Source organism: Anopheles gambiae, chromosome 2 (assembly GCF_943734735.2).
Source record: "Anopheles gambiae chromosome 2, idAnoGambNW_F1_1, whole genome shotgun sequence".
NCBI classification, from domain to species: Eukaryota; Metazoa; Arthropoda; class Insecta; order Diptera; family Culicidae; genus Anopheles; species Anopheles gambiae.
Window position 1 is genome coordinate 7,365,569 of NC_064601.1, and position 24,084 is coordinate 7,389,652.

The following is a 24,084-nucleotide window of genomic DNA, read 5'->3' on the forward strand; positions in this document are numbered from 1 at the left end:
TTTTTTTTCGTTCTCTGTTCTCCTCATGCCACATCAAATTGCGAGCCACACCTTTGCCTAGCCTAGGTTGGTACGTTTGCTGGCAAGACACACAAGCGTGGTTGATTCTTTGCCGGTTCGCCGCAGGACTACACTATCACTGTACTCTGTCGGTGAGTCAATCTATGTCTTGGGGTGTTCGGGCGAGGGATGAAGGATCTCTGTCGAAGCAAAATCAACATTCCTGTGTTCGTTTTGGTGGTATGTTTTATTTGCACACCTTAGACACACACACACACACACACTCACGTACGTGGAGAAAATGCTTTGAACGGGAAGACGTTCCCACCAGTCCATCATGGTGTTGGTGTGTTCCCAGTTTCGGAAGGTGCGCTACCGAAGAGTTTCACGATGGTGAGCTGTTTTGTTCCAACCAAACAGTAGTGTGCGGTGAGTTTGATGCTCTGTTTTTGTTTGACTGGAAATGTGGTTGTATTTTTTGTTTTCAGTCTTCAGGCTTCTGAACAAACTCCCTTTTCAAAGCAGCCAACATTCGGTGGTGCTGGTGGTGGTGGTGTTAGAATGAGTAGCATTTCTATCGGATTCCAATTGCATTAGTGGCTGTGGTTTGGGGTAGTTGCAACTACTTTCAACCATTAATTCTCCAATGCAGTGTGTGAGTGACCTTCTGCAGCAGTAGTTTGTTTGGTACGAAAAAGTGATTTACAAACAACTTTCTCAATCAATTAGCAAAGCATAATTGAGTAGAATGAGAGCTAAATAGGGGTTAATGTTAAAGCAAATGGGCAACTCAGCAATTTCTTTAGCAACGAATGCTGTACACGTCTTCATGGTATTTTCCATATGAAGAAATATTATTATTTTATATTTGGTTACTAGTTCAAGTGTAGGGTTTAACATTGCTTTTCTCTTATCAGTTTAAAGCGGTATTTACTTTTTTTTACACCTAAGCCGCTCTGAAAATAATTCAAGATGTAAATCTTCTTTGGTGTAAGAAAAAGTTATAATCAAACCGTTTTAGCCTCATTTAAATTAAAGAAACATTAATGTCATATTAATTATAGCAAATAGGAGCCATTTATTCTAATAATAACACCGATCAATGAGCTGTTCTTTATAAAGACATGATTTCGATTTCGTTATTTTTGCATGTCAAGTACTCCAAGAAGCTTTAACAAAACAAACAATGTTAATTAGCCGGCACTTTGGGCACTGAATTCGAAGCAATTGAAGGAACAAAAAATAATTGTATATACCTAATAGCGATTTCCGGAAATGATCAAAGCTACTGGAGGGGTTTTTCGCCGAGAACGGAATAAACTGAGGGAATCGTAGTACCTTTTACTTGTTTGTTGTAGCTTTTGCTTGTTGTAGCTTTAACGCGCACAATGTAATTAACTTGTACTTTCTAAACCGTCCTTTAATCACTACCCAGCCACACAGCTGGCATCTTTTTCCCACAAAGAAAACTTTCTGTGAGCACATTTGCATTGCAACACGATACTCATTAGTGTGTATCGAACGGTGCGGCTCAGTTCTAAACATCCCACCACTGCAGTCATGCAGGGCTTCGGCGAGTGGGAATTAGAATTTCTGATTAGCTGCCTGTGAATGTGGTGTGTGTGTGTGTGTGTGTGTGTGTGTGTGTGTGTGTGTGTGTGTGTTGACTTAGCAGCTTGAAGCTGTTGTACCAACTCGGTGTAGGCGGGTCCGGATGTTCTTAAAGCAAACCACCAACAAATGCTACTTCGCTCGTATCTTTGTTAGATGTAGATTTAACGGATGCAGAGCAGGAGTGTTTCAGCGCCGATTGCTGCAGCTTCAATTTAGAAGACACTCGGGATCAAATGATCGGCCCCATCCCACCTTCTGCACTTGCTGCCCTGCTGGAAACCAGGAAAGGATAAACTGAACGCATAATTAATAAGATTATAGAAAACCGAAGGTAGCGAAACTAAACACGGGCCCGGATATTATTAGGACCGCATGTTAGCGGAAGGGAACGTGTGAAAGAAGGACAAAGGATGAACATGGCCGGTTGACCGGTGTTCAGGCTGTGTTGTTGTAGTGGATTAGAACACACACAGTGAGAGAGAGCGAACCGGCTTCCTTGTTCTTGGGCACACTGTGTGTATATCGTACGGATCGGGCCAGCACGTTATGTGTTGCTTTTAATTACCATCGAACGAGGCTATTGATTCGATTAGCGAAATTAGTTAATGCGCTCAGATTACTGCCCTTTACCCTGGACTTTGTGTATGCGTCCATGTGTGTGTGTGTGTGTGTATGTGCGTCTAGTCCTGTGACCTCTGAGGTGAAGTGAATTAAAGCGGTTAATTATTTGTTGTGTCCGGTATCGTGAAGCGCAGGGAAGTGAAACGCTAGCTTGTAATGGGTAAAGAATGAGCTCTTCTTAACACGTGATGCATGATCTTGGTTGATGTGGTTCACTACAATCAACCATTAATCAGGTTAGCTGCAGCTGTAATTGATGGATATTAAAATTCTGCAGACGACGAAAGCTCCACGAGGCCTTGCAACTGATATTGAATTAGGTTAAAATTTGTTCGTTAAAAAGACTAATTCGAGCATCTTACGCTTATCAACCTGATTCTGATTAATAGCATCCATCTCGGCAGTGTGTAATCGAAGCTTATCGATTGTTTAATCAAATTAACGAGCCTGTACGAGCCCGCACTGTGTCCACGCAGACGCAGCACCAGCGGTCCATGATTTGTTTCCTATCCTTAGCAATGCACGCAGCACCGTGCCGTTTCATGCGAAGGTGATAAAATTGTATCGCACCTTGCCTCAATTTATCGGCAAAGAGATTTCCCCAAAACAAGCCAAAACCACCCGCACACGGCTGGCACAATGGCTGTGCTGGCCATTTTTCCGCCCCTGGTGCGGCATTATCGGCACCGTACGACACCTAGTTAGGTAGTATCTTGCTCTCGGCGCCACATTTCCCCGTAGGCGGCACTGTGTACCAGTGTGGTGAGATTTTCAGGATGCGCCACCGTGTGCCATTGTTCATCGTGCTGTATCGGCCGTTCCGAGGCAAGGGCCCCTCGGTAAGAGTAGCGAGTATCAGGAAGGGATAATAATAAAAATGAAGCTTAGCATCAACAGCCTCCCAAGCACACGTAGTGGCACTACATTATCATCTCAACATCGAGGAGCAGCCGTGCTTTGTTGCTTTGTTGTTGGGGGAGGGCCCGAACGGTTTGCTTCAGGTGGGCCGAAGCGGTTTGATTCTTCCGAGGGCGTGTACCGGCGTGTCTGGTACGCGCCACCGTTACACAGTGCTTGACAAGGTGTTAGCAACGGGGCAGAATTATGAAGCGTTCGGTCCACAGTAAAGAGACTTTGTTCGGAAGTATGTAACATTTCTCGGATGAAACATCCACTATGAGCAAGGGCAGAAAATAGTGAACAAAGTGAGCACTATCACGGGCAAGTGGCAAGAGTTTCGCATCTTGCACACATCACTGTACGCTTACACAACCTTGCGATGTTGCCCACCGGGTGTGTAGGGCATGCATTGCCTCCGTAGTGCTGGTGCTGTTCATCGTTTAGCCTCTGGAATGCTCATGCTTCGCAACCCATAAAAGAGAAAGAGACCAGAACCGTTTCACAAGGTTGATGTTATTGTTTATTTACGATGCCTATCGTTTGCGGTGTGCAAAATATGAACAGCTACGGCACAAATGTTCATGTTGAAGACAATGTCGAGCACCTGTTTCTGCTCGGCGCCGCCAAACACTCGCACTCATCTCGGTAAATGGCTGTGAATGTGTGTGTGTGTGTGTGTGTGCGTTCGTAACAAGAGCTTGGCCCACAATGGGGTTTGGGCAATGGGACCTAGTTCACTATCATTGACACTATTGCAATGGTGTGCGCCTGTTTTGGCGAAAGGGGTGGGTGAATCCTGAAAAGGAATAAATGTTGGCTGCCTGTTCCCTAAAGTTCCACCCCCCCCCCCCCCCCCCCCCCCCGAAAAGCAGGTTTATTAGAGTGCGAGGGTACAGCAGTGCTCCAACCAACGGTGGTGAGCTAAAAAAAAAAGAAAGAAAATAAACGGTATGAAATTTTTATGCACCAAATACTATCAAACGTCTAGCGCGCGGTGCCCAAATACCGTGCAAGAAGAAATCGCTCGTAATGGTCGTTTCGTAAGCACGATAGGATCTTACCATCGGTACCGGTAGGCTATAGATGGTCAGGATGGTTCTCTTTCGGGCATTGTTGCCGGTGTATGGTGTAAGGTTACGCCTGCTTCCATGTGTGTGTGCGCTTGTGTACGGCTGTGTACATCGCAAACATCGCGCGCAAAGCCTGTGCCGGGAACGCGCGTGAGTAAATCCGCTGTAAGAGAATATTATCTGTTAAGTAAGCTAATTTTACGATCATAAATGTGTGTGTGTGTGTGTGTGTGTGTGTGTGTGTGTGTGTGTGTGTAGGTGTATTTTTACAAGGGATTTTCGTGGCGATGGTGGTCGTTCCGCAACCGCTAAGACGCGGTGCGGACGACAGGGCGACAGCACACACACAGTCGTTTTCGATTTCCTGGGCCACTGCTATCATATGTTATGGTCGCGTATTATGTGAAGCATTGTGTAGCGTGGCGGGGGGCTTGTGGAGGCAGCTCCTGGCAGGTGGGATTGTGGGTTAGAGCGTGTGCGGTGAACGCAATGTGGCACAGTCGCACTGTGCACGTACTGTTGCGTAAAAAAAAAACGGGTTTTGCCTGGTTCGTTTCGTTTCGCTGCCATATTGTAAATAGTTTAGAAATCGCTATGTTGAAAAGGGAAACCATTTGGATAACATAGACTCTTACAGTGTAATAATGTTTTCACAGTTTTAATATTTTATGTAAGAAATTTATATTTGAATCACTGCAAAAAAAAAACCCAACAGATTATTGCATTCAAAATGGAAGCAGATTGTGTTTTGTTTCATGCATAAAGCTGAATAAATTTATCTCTTATTTTGATCAGCTTTTAAATTAAATGCTATGTTTAAATCAAATGGGTGATGACTATAAATTGAAAGCTCATCCAAAACATCTCTAATCCCCAATATTCATGGGAAGAATCAAATATTGGTACATTCATAAGTAAATGGGATTTTCTCCTGACAAATTCGTTTGCTGGTTTTGGGTTTTGTGAGCTTAGCCGGCGCAATCGTAGCTCAACCAGGAGTTAACAAATATCCCTACGTTACCCATAGAAGATGACAAATTCCATACAACGAATCAAAATCGGATCTCGCTGCAATCTCTGCTCTGCTCGAAATGGAACGGATCGCTGTCGTTCGTTTGGCTATGGGTTTACAGTCCCTTCCCTACATTCCACCATCTGCCATCACCTGGTGCGGTGGTCTGCCCATGGGAAAAAGGTGATTCATACCAGTTCCGTTAAGCCAGCCGCTACCGCTACCGCCCAGTAGATGCCGCACCGTGGGTGTGCTTAGTCGAAACGTAGCAGTAAACGAGTCGGGATCATCTCAAAATGCCGCACATTTGGCAACAAGCAGCAACAGCAAGCAAACAAGGACGGTAAATGTGAAACTTCGGTATCTTCGGTTTGCCCCATCAATGGGTGCCCCATTATTGTACCAGCGTAAAACTTGCCTCATTACGCGCGTTTTGCGAGTCAGCCGAACCGAAAACCACCCGGTCTCTGTTGCCGACGTTGCTGTGTTTCGGGGCTGGGGCCCGCAAATAGCCCAAATGGGAGCATTAAGTAAGGGTCATAAAGGCAACCAGAGCAACCGAAAGAAAACGGCATGATGGGTTATCGATGTGTGAGGGCAGGGAAAGAGACAATGGTTGTCCCCGATACACCCCCCCCCCCCCCACACACACACACACGCTGACAAGTTTATGAACCTCGGGAGAAAAGCAAATGGTGGGAGCAAACACACGCACATACGCCCGCGTTATGATGGCAGCGGGGAGCGCGGTTGCCGCCGAAGGGCGAAAACCGGATCTTGCGCGGGTATTAGCCGGGGCGGGTGGTTTATGGGTAATGGTCGCATCGTAACCGAGAGTTACGCTTTATTTTAACTAAAGATCCACCGTAAGCCGCTCCACTCGCTCGCACCGATAAACCGGCGTGTGCGTTTACGGGTGTGCGTGCGGATTTGCTGTAAACGTTAGCGTGCACGGGTCGTTGGAAAATTGGCCGTGGAGCGGAAAGCGCTGACCAGGGACGGTGCAGGATGCGATATGGAGAAAGTTTTGTGGCCGGGCGAGTGCCTCATTTTCCCCCAGCAACGGGCAAACGGAAGCTTTGATGCGTAACCGTGGAAAGATAAATCAAATAATTATCGAAGGAAAGTTTTTCCCGCTCGCTCAGCAGCTAAACAGAGCTATCTGGGTGTGTGTCTGGGGTGATATAAATCGCTGATTGTAGCCTTTGCAGCGGGATCAGACGGGGCAAAAGGCATTCTCAATCAACGCTGCTCGGTACGCGCAACGAGTGAACGATAATTGGCGTGGAAAGGTTCAATATTAAAGTTTTCGTCTGAAGGATAAATATTGAAAGATGGTTTGCAATGGTTTGGTGTTTGCTGGAGAGTTGTCGAGACCGGCTTCACGAGCCTGGCCTTTTCAGAACTTACAATGATGCTTGCTACAAGCACTGCTCATCCTGTTTGCGAAGAGAAACAGCACATCACATAAGTGTACAATACAAACAAGCCAACCATCCAACACGTGCCGTTTCCTTTTAAACAGCTCCATCACAAAGTGCAACCACTCGTGAGCACACTTGAGCAGGACAGGGTTCATATGCGAACACTTGGCTGCTACAAAGAAAACTTGAACTTTACCCTCCCCACAACACAGACAACGCCACAAGCGCGCGCCGTACAGGGAGGAAAACAAAATTAATGGACTTTTCACCCCGGGTTCAGGAATTAAAAGTGGAAGCTGCAAAGTGTTGCTGCCCTACTGTCCCCTCTGCCACAGCAGACAATGATGCGATGGGGCGCTTGCCCCAAAAAAAAAAAAACAGTGTTATCTACGACAGGCAGCATGGTTTCGACCGTCGGTCCCTGGTTCACTTGTCGACCTCTGGTTTCTTCTCCAGAAGTTTGGTGCGCAACCATTTGCTCTCTAATTTTATATCACATCAAATTTACAAGCAAACACTCTGCGTGTCTCCCCCAAGAAAACCCCTTCCAGCCCCTGCCCTCAGTTACGGACGTGTTTTGGTCAACACATTTTCTCAAGCAGCTCCCATCTTCCCTGCGATCGGATGGTTTGCGAAGATTTGCGAGACACCAAGTTCACACAACACGAAAGTTTTGCTGTCGTTTTGTGATGTCGTGCAAAAATTAATTTAAGATTATATTCCCTACCGCTGTTAGCCGTAAGTGTCCCCCTCCCCACCGGACGGTCGGCCACGCACGTCGGTGGAGAAGGGAACGCAGCCGAGCAGGCACTCTAGAACTTGGCAAGAACAAGCTTAATGGACTTCAGAGTGGTTGCAAATAGGTGTCCCCAAAGGGGAGCCGGAGCTGTGCCGTCGGGCTGACCAGCGGAGATTAAGCTGTCACACTTTAGGGGACGTCCATGTTAGGGAAAGATATCTCCACTCTTAGGGAGAGAAATGAAAATAAATGATAAACTATTTTGACTCGGAGCAGATCAGCAGTCTGCCGAATCAATAAAACGTGGTAACATTTCGCTCAGCTAGTTTGTACATGTATACAGTGGGGCGTAAAATCTACAGGCCCAATTCACAGGCAACCAAAGCACTGAGCAACAAACACTTAGCCGAAGAGGGAAGCAATGTGATCCTAACTCGATTTGCCCAACTTAAACTCTCCACCCTCCCACCTTCCCTGTGGCCATTACGAAACGGGCGGCGAAAACTTTGGTGGTCAATCGCGTGGTACAAAATGAAGCAAACTGTGGCTGGAGAGGTGTTGCGGTGGTGCAGGAACTGGGAAAACTGTAACAAGCAAAAGCAGGAACTCGCCACTCGTGCAAAATGCATTACTGACAAGATAAGAGATTAAATTTAATTAATTTAATTTGAAAATTAATGCGAAAATGTTCTCCTGCGCTTAAATCAGTCTTCCCCGCCGTCCTTCCGTTCTTTGTCGTTCTGTCTCTCTCCTAGCTGCAGAGTTGCTGTGCTTATGCTCCTGCCTGGAATGTTCTCGATTTTTTTATTTGGTGAGGCTCGAGGTTTTCGTCCCGTTTCCTTGTCTTTCGTTCATTCTGGTCCCTTGCGTCTGCGTTTGTGTGTCAGCGGACCCATACAGAAACAAGAAAGAGACACTCTCTGTTCCACCACTTACCGGTAGAACGTTGGTCGGAACGTTGAGGAATGGGATGGGCGAAAGGAATGTCCGTCCCTGAACCTTAAGGCTTCGAGCGAAACCGTTTCGTGTTGTCGCGTTTCCATCAGGAATGTGATGGGCAGAACGAGCGAGCAAAGCGGAGAGCAGGTTGCAAGACCGGTGCGGCGAGACCAGAGACCATCATGATCAACGAGCAGAAAGTTGCCAAAAACTCGCTGAAGACCAAGCTGATACCGGCTGAGAGGCAGCAAGGGAAGGAGTGGCTGGAATTTAGCGCTTAAACTTTCTCGAGCCAAACGAGAATATTTTTTACCGTGTAGCTTTTTCGCTTCTTATTTTCGCTCTGGAAGTGAATGTATGTGTATAAGTGATGGTTTTTTTTTGCGCCGTACATGCCTCGATCGCCGAAAACTGATAAGGTGTGGTGCAAGGTGGTCAACCGGATGCAGTGTGTCGGTGTGTGTGCGCGCACGCTCAAACTTGCTGGCCTGCTTTATCGACAAGGAAACTTTTATCGAGCTAATCGCTTGTGAAGCATTAAAACTCTTTCCACAAATCAACCCGATGATTCCGATCGCAGCCACAGATGGATGCATCCTACCTTTCGGCAGCGTCGCAGCCAACGGGAGCCTCTGCATTTATGATTCACGGTCTAAGGGATGGAAAGTATGAGCGTGAGTTATGGCTTGGGTTCGTCGCTTGGTTGGATGCAAAATCATATATATGTAAGAAAGGGGAGACGAGAGCGGAAAGGAATGAGGGAAGGCGCCGAATACTCCAACACTGGAGAACAATACTCGACACCACCGGATCACGACAACCGCAAAACCAACCGAGGGGGTGGAGGAGGTGGACCGAATGAGGGAGAACGTTGACACAGACTTTTTCTCTTTTGACGGTGTTTCTTTATTGAGTTCTGATCAACGACTAACTGCTCAGCCCAAGTTCTCTTCTTTATAATATTATCCCGATTGCATCAGGCAATACTAGCTTTCAACTTTACATACAATTCTACATATACATAAACTTGTACTGTAAAAATGTTCGCAAAAGCATGAACTGACGCTAAATTAAAGGTTTTTTTTTAACAAATCGCTTTCCCTTTATCTTCTGCTTACAGAGATTTTGCATCGATAGCAGCGTGCGTGCATGTAATCCTGTGAACAAGTAAGTGAAGCAGACGAGCAAGTTTTAAGCCCCCAAATGTAGGCAAACAGTAAGCATCTTAAAGACAGGCCTCGTTTCATCACATCACTTTGCGCAAGCTGTGTTCTCGTTCCTCATTTCCTTTTATTCAATTTTGTTTGCTTCCATTCCTATGTATGCCGTAATTCATTCACCTCAGAATAAACAGAGGATGAGTAGATGGAAGAACAAAAAAAACAAGAGATTCCATCGTAGCGACTTAACGTCCGTATGAGTAACGATTTATCATCTCAGCCACATCGCTCGGCCTCCGGTGGTCTCGGCCCCAATGCAGCCACGTGAGGAAGCCGAAATCTTAACGGCTGCTAATTGGATTATGAGATAATTACGCCTCTTCATTATCCTCTTGCCGATGCCAGCGTCAGACATTTAGCTCGCCAGCACCGATGATGCCGGGGTGGCATAAGCTTCGGGGCGGAACGCATTTTCGTTTCCGGCACGTTACACCACCACTATTAGTAGTGATGGAGGAGGTCCTGCTCGTGAGTGTGTGTGAGTGTGAGCCTCAGTTGTGCAAAACTAGACACACAAAAACGGAAGCTACCGCACACATGGAAAGGCAGAACAAAAAAGAAGCCAAAACCACGACGCCTCATACCGTCTGGGTCGTTGAGTTTTGCAGTTAATGTTGTAACCGGAATTGGATTGGCTTCTTCATTCCCTCATGTGCCCCTTCGCTCCGCCCGTGCGGTTGTGACAAAGAAATGGTAAACAATTCTTCTTTCGACTGCCAGCGCCAGACAAATCGAATGGCTCTTGGGCATGAGGGCGAGGGCGTAAGAATGATTACCTTCCATTCTCTGTAGAGAGATTTTAGGAGAGGGGGAGAAAAAAGAAATGCGTTACTATGGTTACAAGAGGCACACAGTACCCCACGAGTGTTGTAATGGCCCGTCGAATGCCGCCGATGTCGGGGGACAGTTTTTCGACAAACGAATGGACCACGAACGGATTGTCGGTACTGTAAGCGGCCGATGTAAGTCGGCTTAAAACCCCGGGAAATGGGGTTTAAGTGAACTCGCTGTTGGGGCGTGTGTGTTTACAGTTTTGCTCTTCACTAAAGGCGCAAGAGTATAGTGATGTTTCGTATAAGTAAAAATAAGATGACTGCTGTTCAGATACGAAAGAGATAAGAAACGTCGATGTTCCGTCATTTTACTCCGGATTTAAGCAAGCATTTATTTCACCTCTTCGGTACGTCGCAAGGTTCGTTACATAATCTCTCCCGGTGTGGAGAGGTTTGTCCGTACGTTTGTTGACACTTTAATGGGAAATCATCACGATTGGTCTGGGCAGCAATGGTACACACATATTCGGTACGATGGCGAAAAACTGTGCTGTCGAATGGTTTCTGACAGCTGTCTTGGTGGGGGAAAAGCTATTCCCATAACTCCCATAAGGTTCTGTGCAGCTCCCTAAGTGAGACCACTCACTGTGCTGTTATGATTAGGACGGCTTTTAGGGAAGCGAAATACATTACACATTTGTTGTGAGGGATTGATTTTTTTGTCCTCTTTCGGGCCGGAATGATGCGGGGCATAGTTTGGTTGATTTTCGTTTGCTTGCACAACCGAGCAGGACCTTCTCAGCGAGCGCTCTCATGTAGTGCGAACGGTTAAGTATTCTGCTCGCAGCCCGGCCACTCAGCGAGCGAGTCAGAATCGATCAAATGAATCGCAAGCAGCAGCAGCAGCGTGCATCGCTGATGCGAGAAGAATAATACTTCCACCGGCAAAGATTGAAATCATCTCTGTTTCGGCGCGAGTGAGGAGGATACAGCGGTAAAGCCACGGGTGGAAAGTATCACCCAGCTCCGTCAGGATATGAATACTAAAATATAAACCAAACAGATGAATCATTCATAAATGCGTGTGCATTTGACGACCGACGGGTTTGGTAGTGATGAGCAGCAACACGAAAGAAAACACAGAACACTGTGCCACACTTGACTTGGTCGGCTTTAGTTTGGGGCGTAAGAGAGACAGAGAGTTCAAAAGTAAACAGCAACAAACCGAAAAAAACACACAACCGTCAACCATTGGGAGACGTGTGGGTTGAAGGTTTTATTTCGTTTATCCATATTCATTCTACTGCCACGCAGTCCGACAGTGTTTTTCGATGAATGACATCCCGCGGACGGTTGGTGGAGGTGTTCGGAGCACGCCGCTCGGAAATATATGACATGATAATCCAACTAAAAACACACATCCACACACGGCCCAGCCGGAGATAGATCCATCAAAATCGGTGACGGTTAAAGCGCTTCATTCTTTGTGTGCACGAACATTTATTTTTGATTGGCCATTTGACAGGGCGGCATGACGGATTGGTTTGATTTGCATGTTGATTTGTTGGCTGGAGGTGTGTGTGTGTGGTTGCTAAACGGGGAATGGGAGTAAGAAAACGGTGTGCGTTAACGTTTAACAGGTCTTAATTTCTTTCACAATTCTTCTATTTTTTGGTATGCAAAGGTTATGAAAGGAAACGTGGTTCTGTTGGAAATGATAAATTAAAATACTGTGTTGCACACCAACCTGCTGTTGGAGCTAAACTCGTCCACCAACAATCAATGCAAAGAAAAATGCAATACACGACCACAAAACCACACTCACACAGGCACAGCCCACGAGCGGGGCAGTATGATTTATCGGGGCCGGATTCTGTCACGAAGACATTTCCATAAAAGGAAACGAAACGGAAGAATCTTTTGTGTAACGGGCTTCCTTGCTTGCTCTCGGTTCCTATCTCCCGGTCGTGACAGTGGTCGTGAGCGTCCGTAGATGGATCGGTGTAACTGACACCAAGATGATGCTATATTTGCTTAGCTCAAGTTTCTGCTGTGCTGCGCGATGCGACTGCCAGGTTCGGCCAAAACCACAGTGAGCATCATGCCCCGAAGCGTCTGTTTGAAATCCTATCCCCAAACGGAGCGTACATTCCAGCTTAGCAGTGTCGTCCTGCGAGTCACAGCGAGGAACGATGTCCTGCGGCAGAGAATGGGAAGGCAGCGCTTCGGTCGGTTGGTCGCGTAACGGTAACGACTGCAAATGGGCTGCTGCTGCTGGCAAAGGCTCGCCCGGTCATTATAGTACCATCATTTATAACATTGTTTATTTATACGATTCCGTCCGTTTGTCCGTGACTAATGTAGTGCGCGTCACGGTCGTCCTCGTGCAGGCTGTGTGGTCGGCGAGAGAGGGGATTCGGTCGACACATTCCCCCGGGATTGCTTGGGACGCTACTGGCCGGGTGAGGTGCGACTCCTAAGACAAAAGGACACGAATCCTTCCACTTATTTCCGGCATGTTTCCGCTCACTGTCAGTTGGTTGCTGTCAACGCGGGCGGAGTGCAGTAACGGAGTAATTCAATATTGTTTTCCAGCGCTCCCCGTTGCACAATGGCCTCCGGCATGTGTACATACACACATACACACACACATGCCAATGACGAATAGAGACGGATGCTCGCTCGTTACCAAGAACGGAGTCGCTCGCAGTGACCGCGAAAAGTGATCCCGGGCGGCGCAAATTCGGGTGAGTCCGGTTCGAGCGAAAAACAAATCTCATCCCTTTGGCCCACGGGCACTTTGCCGTCTTCTGTTGGCACCCAGTAGCCGGAAAACGCCCCGAGAGCGAGAAAAACAATCGCAAATGGATGACGGGGAGCAAAAGGACAAAAAAAACAGTGCAAAAATATGAATAATAAAGCGAAAACATCTGAAACAAGAGTAAACCGAACGTTTGAACATAAATAAAAATACGGGACCGGAAAGCAACCACTAATTGGCAATTCGCCTGCGGTTGAATGGAGCCAACATCCCGGTTTCCCACTCCTCCCCTCCCCTCCCCTCCCCTCCCCTCCCTCCCGCTCCATCGTACCTCATTTCCCGCGGGTCGCAGTCGTGAAGTTTATGTCCATTTTGCCCGATTCGCCTCCTCGCCGTCCTCGCGAGGGAGGGTTGTGTCGCTGTGGCTCCAATTGCTGACAGTGACGGTGACTGCGAGCAGGCGAATTTTATCCTGAGTAAACAGAATCCCTACAATGGAGGCTAGGAAAATAGTTTCCCCCTTGCCGCCGAAACCGCTCGTCGCACGGCTGAGCCATGCTCGCTGGATGATGGTAGCCATGGTTTTGCTGAATCTGCCATCGCAACCATCGTCAAGGGAGTGTTTGTGCTTGGGTGTTGGGGGCTGCGAGTAACAGGGAGAAAAAGGCCATGGGGAAGCCTCCTCCGTTTCACCACACATTCCCAGAACTCGAAGGATGCAACGAAAACCATACGGAGACGGGCCCGGGCATGTTCGTTTCTGCAGGGTTTGTGCGATGGAGGCGCCCGGTCGCTTTGGAGGCTGCTGCTGTAATAGTGGGAGGTTTTGGACAGGCACCGAGGGTATCATTTGCTTCGAATGGTCTGTCGTTGTCATATCTTTTATTTCATTGGGCATCAGCGTCTTTACTGTTTGTGATTTCATTCCGTTCGGAGTTCGGAGTCTTTTCACCCTTCGCTTCCGTTCCTTTTGCTCTCTTCCGTTCTTCTCCTGCCTTTTGGACGCATTTGCCAATTTGCGTGGTAAACGAACGTCGCCGTTATACGCGAAGACTGATTTCTATCTTGGTGCTTGTAGTTTTCACAGTCGTTGTACTTTGCTGTTTGATTTGTGAGTTCTAGCTTTGCTAGCACGGCGAGCAATCGTTTTGTTCTTGCGTTACTTTGTTTGTGTTTTTCTCCACAAAACAGTCTACTTTTTCAGCTAAATTAATCAGCGACCACTCAACTACTAATGCACTTGGAGAAAATTATGTTCGATCCAGCATACGATGTGTAGCATTTCAGTTTGATGACGATTTTAGAAGAATGTGTTTTCTAATTCCAAATACATTCTAGATATTTCTATAAACGAAAGGATTTAATCTTCCTTTCCCAAAGCATTTCCATTCAACCGATGCTGTTTCAGCCATTTGAAGGATTTCCCTGAATGCTTACCACCTTCGACCGAACCTGTCTGTAGATGAATCTATTTCGAGCGTCGCCATGGTGAATTGACACATTTGTTTGAAGTTCACGACCGCTTTCCTACAATACAGACTGGTGCCAAGAACGGAAACATTTCGCACCAAGAGCCTTTTGCTTGAGCTTCATCACAGTGAAGCAGCCTTATTTCGTTTAACCTTTTTTTCCTGGAAGTAAATGCAATAACTTCAGTAAATGCATTTTCTTTCCAGTGAAATTTGAAGTAAAAGTTTCTCAATCGTTTAACACCTTTCACGGCAGCAGCTAGCACGTTAGCACGCCTTTTCAACACCTTGCAGAATTCGGACAATCTTCTAGGGAAAGGTTTTACATACCGCGAGTGGATTGTCCTTCATCGTTTCTTTGCTTTTTCGATGCATTCTGGGATATCTTTTTGTGTTGCATTCCTTGGGCCAAAGGTCTGCTGGGAGTTGGCAGATGATTTTGCATGATAAATTATACATTCCAGCTTACGGAGCTCTGCCAATGAAACTAGGGGTCGGGTTGAAATCTAAATTTCAATCTTTTCTTCAACAATGCCAACCTCACCTTCACTTCGCAACCGGATCTGTTGAGATGCAGAAACTCGTTGAAATGAAGTTTTCAAAAGTACAGTCTGAGAATGGACGTCAAAGTGCATCTGCTTTCCATTTGATTTGGTTTATTCTTTTCCACGAAGGATAAAGCTCAGCTGGTTGGTAATATTATTGTTATTGTTTAAAAATATTATTAATTTTAAGATCTTGAGGTTTAACTTTGATATGTCTTTTTTTAATGAAACATTTTTTACATTTATATTTAACATTTATTTTTTTTATATCTTTTAAAAGAAAATCTTCACATTATTCTAGTTCATTCCACGAAAAGGAACTTGTATCGTTGTAGAAAGCTTTCTTTTGGGAAAGTATAGCAACAAAATTTGCTTGGATTTAAACTTTTTAATGCCCTTCTGAAAAACACAGCTTAGCCAACGGGGCCTTCCCGCTGGGAAGATGAGGAGGGTGTTGTTTTGTCTTCAATTTTTTGCTTTGCAGCAACTCACACCCAGTCCACACCTGGGCAAATGGTGCTACTTTTTGACACTTTTTACGCGGTTTCGTGGATTAAATCATACACTCTGTCCGGCCGGCCGCAACATGCAGGCGGCGGATAGGCTGTGGCGTGATTACGGAAATTTGATCCTCTTTCAACCGATCCGCAAGAACCGGAAGAAACCCGCTGTGCTCATTCTCCCGCGGCGCATGAAGAAGGACGAGACCAGCACGACCGGGACCCGGGCGGAAGCACGACGGTGTATCATTATCATTCGCCACCGGCACCGGTGGTAACGATTTCAGCAGATACGCCTGCCGTTTGCAGCATGCCCTTTTGCAATGCAGCTCCCGTTTTTTGTGGTTGGTCGGATGGCTGTGGTGGCTCTTACACCCGGAGGGCAAATGCTTGCTGCCCGGTCTGTGTTGGGTTTGCTCTTGTGCGAGCCGGGAGAAACGGGTGTGTCTTACCTTCTTTCACATTCTCTTTAGCACGAGTAGTGGCGCGGTGGCGTGAGCAGGATCGAGATTTGAGGTTTCGTTTGAGGCGTCGTGGAATTTACGAGCTTCGTTGCCATTTCGACTCGGAAAGCTCGGATCGGATGAACCGGGCAACGGGGTGCTAAACGTAATCGAGAAGTTTTGTGCAATGGCTGGGCTGAAGGCACATTTGGATGGTCGGAAATCGAATAAGTTTCAGTTTACAAACGGCCGCGAGCTGTTTCCGTCCCGCTTTTGTTGTGCCAACTTTGGGCAGCGGTTATTTATGCACATTCAAGCACCGTCATCAAACGCCCTGGATGATGTGGATCAAAGCCATTTATAGCACGGCGTTGTAAATTAGAGTCATGAAATGGATGATTAGTTTGAACAATTGGTGCTAAAGCTGCTAATGTCTTACGACATATTTGTATCGTTGCCTTTTGCTCTACTCATACCGCAATGAAGCTCAATTTGCAATGGGGTTTATTTCACTAGAGCAATGCTCACTCCACGAGCATCTGCCTCCTACAGTACCAGTTTTGAATTGTTTCCTGACAGATTCCACCCATACTTCCCACTGTTGAGCGGGATGAGCCGTGAACTGTATTGCTGCGTTTGCTGCTCCAGCCCCATTATTTCTGCACCATTTGAATCCACACAGCTAAGTAATCAATTTAAATTCTTCAAATTAGCAAACGTGTAACCCATTGCATCTATGCAAACAATTCATATCAATTACGGAAGCCCTTGGCGCGTGCAGAAAGGGCAAAACACACCGAGTGCAAAGCTCTCGTTACCTCCCGGGGAAGCTTCCCTCGTTACTACTCCCGGTTACTGGCTACAGTGGTTCTGACCTTTTGCATGCATACATGAGCTGCAAATTTACAGCCACAAAAACACAATCACACACACACACACGTGATCACGCTGCAGCATGTGGAGAAGCAGCGGGATTTCTAGCAAGCGGACCAATCCGGAGCCGGCGTGGAAAGTGGATCACATCGCAACATGTGATCCGTGCCCGAGTGTCCGAGTTCATCCCGCCGCCCGTAGCCATTGTGCCCGTTTTGTGATGCCAAAGCCATTTGAAGCCGGTGCACTGCACTGCATCACTGGGTGGTGGCCGGCTCGCAAGGCGATGTGTGTGTGAGTGTGTGTGGAAAGTGTACGTTGCTAACGGATTAATTTAAATATTTTCATTCAATATGGTATTGGAATTCATTTGCTGAAACGCTTGCCCCCAACCGACCGGCTTCTGCACACCCTCCACCGGGTGCAGTCACTGTGCCATTGGATTGCCCGTAACAAGGGCTTGTATTTATCGGGTTTGTTGAGCTGGTAGTGGACCAAAAAAAAAAAAACATTCCTTCACTCGGGCAACCATTTGGGACGGGGAGAACGGCTCCCAGCAGACCGGGCTAACAAATGGCTAATGGTCACACAATGGAGCGGCAAAAGGGTGTGGCCGCTGGTTTAGACATGTGTGCGAAAACGGGGCAGCAACACAAAAAGCGCCAGGAAATTGTTTACACCGATCAAAACCCCTTCGGGGGCTTGGGTGGTAAATGAAAAATCTTTCTCCAAGTGGCCAGTAAAAGCTGTTTCCGTTTTTGGAAAGTTTTCGTAAAAGGGCCAGGAGGTGGTTTTGTTTGGCGGTGGGATGGATTTTGCAGATTGGCGCCTGCACGTGAAGACAAATGATTGGTAAACGTTGCCTGTACGGCGACGGGGAGGGAAATGGTGCAATTTATCTACGGAATGTACTGGCTATGGCTTGGTTTAGCAGTCCGTTTCAATGCATCAAGCCGTAGGGATATTTGGTGCATGAAAAGGAAATAAAAGAGGAGTTTTTTTGATCTCGTGACTTAGTGAAATGAAGTCAATGTGACCTAACATCTTAACGTTATATTGATAATGATTTATATACTATTAGATTGAAAAGGAATAGTATTATCATATGCTCTGCTGCAGTAAGTAGACATCGTATTCGTAGAATTTAACATAGGCAGTATACATATAATAAATTTGTCTATGGAATAAGGAGTGATTTAAATATCATTTGCTGGGAGTTGTTGTTTGACTTTAGCCTTGCAATAGCTGCTGTAGTGCCAGATCATAAATAATAAAGTTGTATCGAATAAATAGCATTATACTTTCTGGATGATATATTAAAGCTCTCTAGTATGCCTTCCACAAACTCATATTAACTCTCTATCCTTCCCACCATCAATCAGCAACCAGCCACGGTTGTGTGGTTAAGTTATTTGGCCTGCTGAAACCACTGAACAAGCCTTCTCGCAACGGCCTGCCGTTGAGGTCAGATTATTGAGGAAATTTAATCGAAATCATACCCCACCATACACCATGCTCTCCAACCAGCCCGAGCATATTAACTGTCAGTGTCAGAAATTAATGTTACATACTTAACCCCCCGTCCGCAATGTAAGTGTAGGCAACGTGTAGCAATGGCAACCACTTTCTTCGAGCTGTCGAGAAAGTTGCTGTAGGTAGGTGCTATTCCAGTTCCAGAAAAATGCGTCTTCCCTCTTGTAGCTCTTTTCTACGCCCTCTTAGCACAGCCTGTAGAAGATTGCGCCAAAAGAAAAGCAATTTCTGGTGGAATGTTTGTTGCAGGGTGTACGGATGGCGTTACAATAATTGCGTCCATGCACCATCGAACATTGTCGGTTTGCTACCGAAGGGCCGGGTTTACTGCTTGTGGCTAAGGAAAGGGCACGGCGATATGTTGCAATTTACAAGTGCATTCCGAGGCAGGGTGGGCTCTTTGCAAAATGAGAGTGTTTTGCTGCCAAATCTCATAACTTCCGAGCAAAACGAAATGAGGGAACATTGCTAGGTGTCAAAGGAAAGCTGACAGTGCACGGTTCGGATAATGGACAGATCGTGCAGCCGGAAAGACAACCAACAGCAAAAGCGCACGAGAATAGACAGGGCGGACGGGGGTAGGTAAGCCAGCGGATTGGCGGTGGCTTCTTCCTTAACAGGTGCGACCCCGGTAGCTGCTTCAGGCTCTGTCCCGTAACATCGGCGACATCAAACCGTCACCACAATACGTCTTCAGCGCCCCCACAGCACTTGAGGGAGCCGTTCTTCTTCTATCAAATCAACCATCCAGAAACAAATGGCTGGTCCCGTGCCACCATGTATTTCACCTCCAACACAGCAACACAACTTTAATGGAATAGGAGGGGGGGGGGGAAGGAAAACATTTTCCACTTCACTCAGCGTGCAACATTTTCTTGCTCACATTTGTTGTGCTGTGGGGCATTTTTTTATGTGTTCCAACGCTTCGCAGAGCCCCGTTATAGTGCTGTTACAGTGTGTGCGGGAGGGCAGCCATTTTCCACGCCGTGCACGGTCGTCCCGGGCCGGTTTAGGTCGTGAAGGTTCCGGCACGGGGTCCTTGCCGAGCCACTAATGTTGATGATCCTGCAAATGTTTCGTTATAAACGCGGGTGCGGACAGTGAAAAGGTAGCAAATGGACTGAGGCGAGCAATGAAGTGAGCACCCCCGGCTCCCGGCAATGCCACCACTATCAAACAAACGTATTGCCACGCGGTAACGTGGGTCAAATGCCACGGGCGGGCACAAGCCGGTGGAGGTGAAGCCATCCGAGGGAACGCATAAACGAACAACGGGACGAACGAGCAACAGACAAAAAAGGTAATGTCGAAAGTCAGCAGCAAAGATGGAAAAATATAAGTAGAAAGCAACAGTAGGAAACATAACAGCGAGCAGCCACCGTGTAACGCCTTACTGCCTGGGTGGCATTGTTGTGGCGGATTTTTCGGTCCAGTAGATCGCGGTGTACGCGGTGTAAGCCGCCTCTGTGTGTATGTGTTTATAAAGCGAGAGGGAGAGAGCAAAGAAAGGAAGAAAAAAAACAACAGTGGGTGGAAATGGTTGTGGTAGGAAAATGGCACTCACCCGATGGACGTTTGGTGGAAATGGTGTGGCAGATTTGGGCTTTGGTGGTGGCAGTGGTAACGGGTCAAATTCTGTTCCGGCAGTGCCCTTTTCCTCGGAGAAGGTCAACCCCTGGTTGCGGGACGGCACAGTAAGCAGCCGAGAGAGAGAGAGAGAAAACCGAAACGGGTGGAAAACAATTTGTCGTGTGTGGTATAAATTTTAAAGATTTATCTTCATTCCCGGACAAAACACAAACCCGGGCACTGGGCTTCGAAGCACTGGGGTGGTTTGGACGGGGCCAGTAGTTTAGTGGCTCGGTGAAGCCTCAGGATATATTTGCTGTACAATAATGGAAAAGAATCGTTTTCATTGCGGGTGTGTCTGCGAGTGTGTGTGCGGGTGCGCAAGCCGTGAATGCAAGAACCATTGCTGCGACAACCAAAAATGGCGAAAAGATGCTGTTCGATGTGTGCGCATCCTGTTTTACTACTGCAACTCGGCAAACGGGCAAATTCAGCAAAAGTTCACCACTTTACGGGTGGATTCCAAAATAAGTGACACACTCTTGTGGCAGTGCCGGGTAGCTGGGTAGAGCGCTGGAGGTAAGAGACGACAAAAATCCCAAATTGATCGTTTGCAATCCTCGCCGGATGTACTAATGCCAATAAATATGGGTCAGCTAAAAAATACACTCTCACACACACAGAGTTATCGTGCTTTCGGAGCATGGAAGCTTTGGAGTGGAAGGAAAGCATAAAGAAAGAAACACATTCCGGTGTGCATTCGCAGTGGGAAGAAAAAGGACAATAAAAAAATGCATAAACCTGATGCTTTATTGTGTTGGTAGAGAGGTTTATGTGAAGTTAAGATCGACTAGGTAAAAGCTTCTATCTGGGGAAGGCTTAATGGACAGTATAAGACAATTCGCTCTTGTTCGCTCTCAGCATTATCTTAATGTTATTATGTGCTGAGTGCTTGTTGCATTGAAATGGTTTTGGTATTCAGTGGACCCTTGATAGAACTACTCTGTTAGCTATAATCCATTCAGATTTCATTTGTACTACTGAATATTCAATTTAAGAATTAGAATTGAAATAACTTTCTTCTATATCCCTATTAACTTTCAATTTCTAACTTGAATAAAGATATCTAATGTAGTGTAGAACGTTTTGCCTACAAAAAAGGTGGAATTCTTTCGTTAGTTTTATTCGTTCATTTACACCTTACCCGTTTTTACGAGCCAAACGCATGCATTGTTACACTTATCTGCGTGCATCGATCACACCTCTAGCGAAAAGATTCTGCCGTGCGCTCTCTCTCTCTCTCTCTCTCTCTCTCAGCGTTTACGAGCCAAGCGTTTTTCACCACTTTTCATTCCATTGCCATAAAATCGTTAAACAACCCGTAACGAACCATTTTAACACATCCTTCTTCATTTTCCGATGCAACGAAGATGGGTGGCGTCCTTTTTTTGTGTGTGCGCTCCATCTTTTCCCACCCACCATCAAGTGGTGCTCTATTGCCGGCTATAGCATGATACAAGAAACGGCTACACACTGCTCGAGGACATTCACGGCTGTGCGCGCCGGTATCGAAATCCTATAAAGATCAAATAAATGTCTCTCTCTCCTGATAAGTGACTACGTGAGTGGAGCTGTATCGTTTGCCGCTGCTACAAACCCGAACACGCATACACACACAGAAGGCGACAACGACCACCATCGCTACCATCATCACGAACAGCTCGGCTGGGGGCGAGTATCGTGTAGAACAGCAGGCCAAAAAGGCGCCATAATGTGTAACGGAGTGCAGCCGGGGACGATCGACGAGCGTGCTGCCTGCACGCGGGTCTCCGGATGTTCGGAAGTGTTGCCAAAACCATTATCATCTCGTATCATCGGATCGAGCCGGTTCGGTTGCGTTTGGCAAGATGGCGCGCACCAACATTACATACTCGCGCGCACACACACACACACACACACACAGCAACAGAACAGATAGCAGGAATCGATAATGGCTTTATTACATTTTCTACAGCTCTGCACGGCCGAGGCGGAAACGGAATTTTTATTGCCACCTTCATTGAGGTATAACAAAAAAGCACACACACACACACACACACACACACACACACACACACACACACACACACACACACACACACACACACACACACACACACACACACACACACACACACACACACACACACACACACACACACAGTCGCTGGTGACGTGCGGTGGTTGGCTGTCGGCGTGCGCGATATGTTGCACGTTCTGCACATGATCGCGTGAAGATTGTGATGAGTGAGCACATGCCGTCCCCGGGAGCATCGGCAGTAAAACTAGTTATCGCCTGATTAAATCTGGCAAAGAATGAGCGCGCAAGCGTTGCGGCTCGTACATAGGATGGAACGCGCAAAACTGATTAAGTGCGAGCCTTAAACTTGTGCGCCCAAGCAGTGCCACGGCACGGTTGAGATGCATCGGGGAAGGTGTGTGCTGCGCGAGATCGTACCCTCGAGGGTTGTCACGGATTTCGATTCCGGATTTCGAAGATGATACGGAACCCGGGAGGCATCGAGTTGATGTAGCGATGATGGCTTTCGGCGGCATTTGCAGATTGCACCCATACTACCAGAAAGGGAGGCCCAGCGATGAAATGTAGGTTAGCGAATGCGTTGAAATTGGTTCGGGAATTGGTTTAGTGCACGTTTGTTGAAGTGGATCAATTTAATGCATAGAAAAAAATACAATATTTTGTGAAATCCAAATCCATTCGAAAGCTCCTATAATCGAAACACACAATACTGTTTACTCAGCGTGTAGAGATTCGAATCGTTCTTGTAGGAAAAATCCATTTCACATTGGATTGTATTGTTAAATTTACACGTTTTTGTGCTTGTGGTTGAGTGAAGCAAATAAATAACTCTTTGCGATCCTTTGCTATACTGTACAGACAATCATTCTCGATACCGTGGGCACCGGACACAGATTGATTGACCCGAGTAGATGTGTGTTATGATTTCACAAGCAAACTAATAAAATCAGGATTCTATTGAGGCACGAATGGGTGGTGAATTCAAATTTCACCATACACAAGCAATGCAAACAATAGGAACTAAACTAATTCCATTCTTTTTTCTCTTATCCCTTTCGATCCGGGCCGGGCGGCTCCATCCTACACTTAGACCTAGAGTGAACCACTTGAGCAAACACGGGAGCATACCGCTGGCATACTCTGGCAGACTGATAAAGTTGCCCTTTGTCCGGTAGAATTTGTTCGGCGGAGATCATTGTTGTACTCATTCTACCATCACGCCCGTACGTGTTTGGCATACAAATTCGGTGTCTTGCAGGCCGTTGGCAATATGCCGGTACAGGGTAAGAAGTTGTACAGTCGTCTCGGGCTCCGAAGACGGCAACCTCACCACTCCTAGCGTTGAAGCACTGAGACGCAGAGACGCTGTAACGCTGAGCGAAGGAGACACAATTACAACGGATTCATTTTCGGTGGACAGTGCGGTGTACGGGCGGGGCAGGCCACGAGGTGCACTTTGGTCAGTCGAGCTGGAAAATCAACCTGCCACAATGGGGCAATTTAGGCCGTTGTCAGGCCAAAGGGGGGCAGGATCTCAAGAATCACTAACAATGTTTCTTACGTACGTGAGCAAAAGGTGACGCAAAGGGACGAAAACTTTTCGCAATGTAATGGACCCGCTTACCACACGCACCCGACCGCACTACCCCTTTACTCTACTCCACCGAGTGCAAACCGTTTTACGGCTAGGCGGGCGGGGGGCCTAGTTTGAAGTTTGCGTTTGGTTTATTTGCCCCTCGAAACCGATCGATCTGCGATGTGATCGGAATATTAGATGCGGTCTAATACCCGTGGCCCGTACTTCCACACTACCACAGGCAGGCAAGGCAATGCAATCGAACGAAAAAACCTTTCCCTCAATATGTCAAATGGAATTAGGCTTCGGCATTAGTTTACCACTGTCCGGTGTGGGTACGTGCCGCAAGCCCGGTATCCGAAATTGGAAAGTTTTTGTTTGCCATAGTAATGCCAAGATTAGAAGTTGTTGTTGTCGTTCGGT

General features: G+C 46.8%; 1 protein-coding gene across 6 annotated transcripts in view; it reads left to right on the top strand.

Annotated features, from left to right (window-relative positions):
- LOC1281513 (uncharacterized) overlaps positions 1-24,084 on the top strand; it is a 179,594-nt gene that overhangs the window by 100,159 nt on the left and 55,351 nt on the right. For 5 of the 6 annotated variants that reach the window (XM_061644099.1, XM_061644103.1, XM_061644101.1 and 2 more), the window contains one exon: positions 9,440-9,486. The exons of the other annotated variant lie outside the window; for it this stretch is intronic. The gene's annotated coding sequence lies outside the window, so the exon portion shown is untranslated. The remainder of the gene's footprint in view (positions 1-9,439; positions 9,487-24,084) is intronic. 6 annotated transcript variants of the gene reach the window in all.